Source organism: Amia ocellicauda, chromosome 7 (assembly GCF_036373705.1).
Source record: "Amia ocellicauda isolate fAmiCal2 chromosome 7, fAmiCal2.hap1, whole genome shotgun sequence".
NCBI lineage: Eukaryota > Metazoa > Chordata > Actinopteri > Amiiformes > Amiidae > Amia > Amia ocellicauda.
In genome coordinates, this window is record NC_089856.1 from 16,619,341 (window position 1) to 16,627,030 (window position 7,690).

Genomic DNA, 7,690 nt, shown 5'->3' on the forward strand with positions numbered 1-7,690 from the left:
ATACCGCCATGTCTAAGAGGGCTGTAGATGGAGGGGATGACTGCTCGTGTTCCTCTCTAAATATAAAAGCCTGCCATTTTTCAAAACCTCACATTGCTACATAAACTAGACTATGTCCATCACCCAGATATTGCTCTCCAGAACAATATTGAACTCTGCACGAAACTGTGGATAATTGTCATAGTGGTCGCACAGCTGCAGTATCATGCCACATGTGCGTTCAACTGGCCGTCGACTGAAATCAGACATCACCTCAAATTCAATGCTGATGCTGCATGAGACAATAAGATTGGAGCCTGTGCAGAAATGTAAAAAAATTCTGAGTTTTTCATCATCTAGTTCCCGGATATACTTTCTCAGGTGATTCTCCATTTCTTTTTGTTTTCCTGTCATCTCAGGTGGGAACGCCAACAGCCTCAACACCTTCTTTGATGTTGGATGGAGGTCATCATAGAGCCTTTTCAGTTCTTCATAGTCCACTGCAATGCATGGTTTTATGATGTTCCTCCAACAGTCAATGACAAACATTGGTTTTTGAACAAGCTCTTTGTGAGCAAGTTCCATCAAAATTGCTGAAAGTGTATGAGCAGTGAATCTTTTTCTGCATTCATAGTTGTCAAGCACCTCTATGAGGTCCTCGTAGTCAACAGAAGTGAAGTCTTGTAAGGCTTGCTTCAGGATCTCTCGTTCTTGGGAACTAACAAAATGAAGAAAGCTATCTATTAAGTTGCTGTACACTACTGCATATAGCATCTCCTCAACAAAAGGTGGTGCAAGCTTGATGGGAAGGTAGTGGACATCTTGATACCCTCTCAAGAAAATCCGACCAATGGCTTTCCATGTTTCAGCATTAAAATCATGTCGGATGAAAGGCACAGTATGTGTTGTTCCTAGGGTGCAGAGTTCATAGAACTCCTGTCAGAAAGCACTGTAGGTATCTCTGAGATCCCCTGAACCAGCTCCTGGTTCAACAGAATAGGTAAGAAAGGTAGAAAGCCTTTCATTTGACTTCAGTTTTTGCTCAGTTGCAAGGTAAAAACACAACATTGGTAATTTGACAGTGTCATATATTGTGCCAATTGACATATCCTGAGAGAGAGTTTTGCTTGAAGTCCCATACATCAAATGTGAAGTCTGACTCAGAACCTTTGCTTGATACACCATTTGGGAAAAAGAGGGATTTACCTTCAATTAAGATCGCATTAAATCCAGAATGAATATCCATATTTACTTTTCTAGTGCCTCCTCCTTGTTTAACTCTAACCTGTTTGGTGCTACTTTCATCTTTATGTATCCATCCTATCTCGATATTACGTGTTTTGTTCCTTGGTCTGGATTTAGATGTAGGTTGAGGATCCTCATCACTTTCATTAGATTCCTTTCTTAATTTCATTTTCTCCCTAAGTTTTTCAAGAAGACCTATTTTTTGTTTTGGAACAGGCTTCTGTGTTCTACAAAAATTGTAGAGTGCAAGTCTGTCTCCATAAGATGGAATGTAGTTTGCCAAAGTTCCATCCTCCATAAGAAGGATGACATCTTGGTCTATCTGTAAAGAAAATGCATGATGAGTACAGGGACACACTATTGATTATATATATATATATATATATATATATATATATATATATATATATATATATACACTCACCTAAAGGATTATTAGGAACACCTGTTCAATTTCTCATTAATGCAATTATCTAACCAACCAATCACATGGCAGTTGCTTCAATGCATTTAGGGGTGTGGTCCTGGTCAAGACAATCTCCTGAACTCCAAACTGAATGTCTGAATGGGAAAGAAAGGTGATTTAAGCAATTTTGAGCGTGGCATGGTTGTTGGTGCCAGACGGGCCGGTCTGAGCATTTCACAATCTGCTCAGTTACTGGGATTGTCACGCACAACCATTTCTAGGGTTTACAAAGAATGGTGTGAAAAGGGAAAAACATCCAGTATGCGGCAGTCCTGTGGGCGAAAATGCCTTGTTGATGCTAGAGGTCAGAGGAGAATGGGCCGACTGATTCAAGCTGATAGAAGAGCAACTTTGACTGAAATAACCACTCGTTACAACCGAGGTATGCAGCAAAGCATTTGTGAAGCCACAACACGTACAACCTTGAGGCGGATGGGCTACAACAGCAGAAGACCCCACCGGGTACCACTCATCTCCACTACAAATAGGAAAAAGAGGCTACAATTTGCACAAGCTCACCAAAATTGGACAGTTGAAGACTGGAAAAATGTTGCCTGGTCTGATGAGTCTCGATTTCTGTTGAGACATTCAGATGGTAGAGTCAGAATTTGGCGTAAACAGAATGAGAACATGGATCCATCATGCCTTGTTACCACTGTGCAGGCTGGTGGTGGTGGTGTAATGGTGTGGGGGATGTTTTCTTGGCACACTTTAGGCCCCTTAGTGTCAATTGGGCATCGTTTAAATGCCACGGCCTACCTGAGCATTGTTTCTGACCATGTCCATCCCTTTATGACCACCATGTACCCATCCTCTGATGGCTACTTCCAGCAGGATAATGCACCATGTCACAAAGGTCAAATCATTTCAAATTGGTTTCTTGAACATGACAATGAGTTCACTGTACTAAACTGGCCCCCACAGTCACCAGATCTCAACCCAATAGAGCATCTTTGGGATGTGGTGAACGGGAGCTTCGTGCCCTGGATGTGCATCCCACAAATCTCCATCAACTGCAAGATGCTATCCTATCAATATGGGCCAACATTTCTAAAGAATGCTTTCAGCACCTTGTTGAATCAATGCCACGTAGAATTAAGGCAGTTCTGAAGGCGAAAGGGGGTCAAACACAGTATTAGTATGGTGTTCCTAATAATCCTTTAGGTGAGTGTATATATATTCAAAACTATGTTAATAGATACAATCCAATCAGTTTAACTAAATCAATATGTTTCCGAACCAATATGGACACATATTTATGCAAATACATGTACATATTCATAGAATTATGGGTTTTATTCATAAAAATATATCGGTTCAGAAATATATATATCGGTTCTGATTTTCAGACAGGCACTGCGACAGACACCATACTACGATTTAACTCTTCTCATAATATTACTGTATGCCTTTTGAACATGTACTAAAAAAACATTTACTATTTGACCCTTAAAAGTGTCCACTAATGCAGCGTGTAGCGAGTCTGCTTTGATGCGTGTCCTCACTGCTCTCAGGTTGCATTGCGTTCAGGACCCGGGCAGCCATAACAGCCTCGGGTTTAGAGACACACACGGATACGGGAGTCCTATGTGAACAGTATTTAACACAACGGTTCTCTGTCCTTCTGTACGGAAGAGTATTAGGGCCACGAAAAAAAAAAAAAAGGCAATGCAATGCAAAAAAAAAAAGTACCCCTGTGTTTCGAGCATAAACTCAGAATTCCAAGTTTAAAGTAGAAATTTCGAGAATAAAGTCGAAATAACATTTCGACAATAAAGTCGGCATTTCGACTTTAAAGTCAGAATTCCGAGTTTATTGTCGGAATTAAGTTTTGAGAATAAAGTCCCAATTCCGAGATTAAAGTCAAAATACATTGTGAGAAAACTGCGGGAACACATACCATCACATGAAAGCAAGCCACATGCACGCTAATACGTACTAAAGGTATGCTATATTAAGTTAAACGTTACATATATTAACAAGACCATGTCAAAACGTAGTAGGCTATATGGCTGGATCGATAATGTGCAGAGACTCCAGTAAGTAGTAGGCTATAAACAGAACTAAACACGTCCATGGACAGTGTCCACAGCTGTCTGTGTACGCGACAGCTCAAGTCCATACAATTAACTCTCTCCTTATTTACCACATGTAGCCTACTCCACATTACAAACAACACTAAAATCAATAGTTTATGCATTTTTAACATTTCAGTCACAGTTATGTTATGCTATTTTGCAGTTATGTGCAGTGTAGCGTAAGGTACACTTATAAATTTCAATTAAAGAAGTGAATTTATAGTATCACCTTATCACGAATCCTGGAATCTTGTAGAACTCAATTTCTGTAATAATTGGACGCAGACACCAATTCCAAAGATATAAATTGTCAAATTTATTCAAAACAAAGACTAAATGTAGCACTACACCAATTATGCAAAAGGGAAAAACTAATTAAAATTCAACTCTAGATCAACAAATCAAAGACAAATCACTTCCGTGACCAAATCAAAGACCATGGGATTGCATATGATAACACAAATCTTTAAACAAAAAAGGTTATAAACACATTGAGTACAATACCGGTTAGTAAGACGAAGGTGAGTCTCTCATTAGTATTATTAGTCAGACATTAAATAACTACGCAGGTTAGTATTTATGTCAGGTAACTTCTCGTTATATATATATCAGTCTCATTTACGTTTAGGTGCCGAGAAAGATCCTATCATTACTTGTTACCACAATTTCCCTTAACTGATTATTATTCAATGATTAAGGATAGGCAGGGCCACCAATAATCTAATGTCTATTAACTTGTGTCAATTTCAGACTAAACAGTTAAACAGGAATGAGAAGATATTTCTCGACGTTGACAGATTTTATTTCTAAAATTATCAACAAAACAGTTTAATGCAACACACATTTATATTTAAGAAAACTAAATGATATTACACATTCTAGAGTTATGAATCACAGATTAACATTTCTAATTGATTTCTCAAATGTCATGAATCATGAACTCCAATCTGTTAAACTTATCTGAACTTCGTCACAGAGAGGCCTCTCTGTCTTCGGGCTCAGATACCAGCACACGGCACGAGGTCCGTGTGGTTTGGAACAAAGGCAGTCCGGTTCGGCTTTGTCCAAGAACTTCCACTCAGTCGATGCACCTGGAAGTTGGGGTTTCGCGAAAGTAGAGTCGTTTCCAACCAGATTTTCCACTGGTTTGAAGGCTCCAAGGTTGTGCACAAAATCTTCTTTGTAAGCAGGGGTTCCACCATAGTTACTTGAAGACGAAGTCTTTGAGGAAAGCAGGGCCCTGTTTGTTCCAAGGGTCAAGTTTCTTAAGACTCAAATAGCTATTTAAATGACTGAACACTTTTGTATACAGTCGACTTAGTCAATTGTCCAGCTGTAAAACTCCACTGATCAGGTGGGCACAGGCGGGCATGCGCAGTCTGTAAAGTTCTTTATTTAATAAAGTCCTTTAAAAGAATTCTTCGTACGGCTCAATCTCCTTCTCCCAGTTTAACTCTTCTGTTGCCGGCAAAGACTTGGTTGGTTTCTGGTTCCGGTTCTGGCAACAGAGCTACAGGTTGAGCTGTGGCAGCGAGTTACTGGTTTAGGTTCCTTATAGTCTGTCAGATCAATAGGTGATTGGTTCCTGAGTTCTTGAGATTGGATTTCGGTTTCAGCCCCCAGTGTCCTATTGGAGGGGGGCTTGATTTATGACTGATGTCAATCCATGCCATCTTTTGGAAATGCCGGTTGGCCTGGGTTCGTAGCTCTATGTCGGGATTTCGGCTCTCATCCACTTCAAAGAGTTTTTATCACCTACAGGCCCCTTTCTCCAGACATCTCATAGCAGAATTCCAAACTATTTGGCCTCTTCTCGGTGCCATCCTCCCCAAAACTGTCACTTTGATGCAAACCAGTTCCAAGCTGATGAGCTAAGGAAATCTGATAACTTTGGGGGGGGAGAGGTCTTCTTTAGATCAGTGCTTCAGCTCAGAGCCCAAATGCTCTTATCCAAATACACCCAACATAACGCTACAGCAGTTATGAATACATCCGTTATTGAGTTCCTCCGAGAGCGGGGAGTGCCAGAGGAAACTCTCCAGCTCCTCAAAGAGCAAAAGGTAACACTCCCCATATGAAGACAGTACTTCATTCATGCACAGTTCTGTATCCCATAGCCTACATAGGTGGCCCTCTGGGTAGCCCCATTTGTGCCCCCACTCCGTAATATACGGAATGTAATACATTACGCCACCGCCGCAGTAGTTAAGTTACTTATATAATGCAGCTCCGGGCCATATATGGGGCTACCTATGTATAGGATACAGAACTGTGCATGTGAATGAAGTAGCCTACTGTGAAAATATCATTACCAACCACAGTTGTTGTGCCTGGTTAGGTTGCTAGGGGCAGGACAGCAGTGTTGAATTGTGTTAAAAGAAATGTAATAAAATAATAACACATACATTACATATTCACAAATGTGACCACGTTAGTGAGTGTCACAATGTCTGGCTGGTATAATTACAATAATAACAGAAGACAGTGTTTTATCACTGATCACCTGATTTAATATTATATGAAAGTACTGAAGTTATCCCAAATATATCACATTACTGTTATTGATGTATGTAGTAAAAGCTATTGATATCAGATATTGTATACACTCACCTAAAGGATTATTAGGAACACCATACTAATACTGTGTTTGACCCCCTTTCACCTTCAGAACTGCCTTAATTCTACATGGAATTGATTCAACAAGGTGCTGAAAGCATTCTTTAGAAATTTGGTCCATATTGATAGGATAGCATCTTGCAGTTGATGGAGATTTGTGGGATGCACATCCAGGGCACGAAGCTCCCGTTCCACCACATCCCAAAGATGCTCTATTGGGTTGAGATCTGGTGACTGTGGGGGCCAGTTTAGTACAGTGAACTCATTGTCATGTTCAAGAAACCAATTTGAAATGATTCGACCTTTGTGACATGGTGCATTATCCTCCTGGAAGTAGCCATCAGAGGATGGGTACATGGTGGTCATAAAGGGATGGACATGGTCAGGAACAATGCTCAGGTAGGCCGTGGCATTTAAACGATGCCCAATTGGCACTAAGGGGCCTAAAGTGTGCCAAGAAAACATCCCCCACACCATTACACCACCACCACCAGCCTGCACAGTGGTAACAAGGCATGATGGATCCATGTTCTCATTCTGTTTACGCCAAATTATGACTCTACCATCTGAATGTCTCAACAGAAATCGAGACTCATCAGACCAGGCAACATTTTTCCAGTCTTCAACTGTCCAATTTTGGTGAGCTTGTGCAAATTGTAGCCTCTTTTTCCTATTTGTAGTGGAGATGAGTGGTACCCGGTGGGGTCTTCTGCTGTTGTAGCCCATCCGCCTCAAGGTTGTACGTGTTGTGGCTTCACAAATGCTTTGCTGCATACCTCGGTTGTAACGAGTGGTTATTTCAGTCAAAGTTGCTCTTCTATCAGCTTGAATCAGTCGGCCCATTCTCCTCTGACCTCCAGCATCAACAAGGCATTTTCGCCCACAGGACTGCCGCATACTGGATGTTTTTCCCTTTTCACACCATTCTTTGTAAACCCTAGAAATGGTTGTGCGTGAAAATCCCAGTAACTGAGCAGATTGTGAAATGCTCAGACCGGCCCGTCTGGCACCAACAACCATGCCACGCTCAAAATTGCTTAAATCACCTTTCTTTCCCATTCAGACATTCAGTTTGGAGTTCAGGAGATTGTCTTGACCAGGACCACACCCCTAAATGCATTGAAGCAACTGCCATGTGATTGGTTGGTTAGATAATTGCATTAATGAGAAATTGAACAGGTGTTCCTAATAATCCTTTAGGTGAGTGTACATGGGCTTTTATGGGAATGTTTCCAGAAAAGTGATTTCACTTTCATTTCCAGGAATGTTATTACTGTATTGTTTGATGATTAACTATATTCTTTAG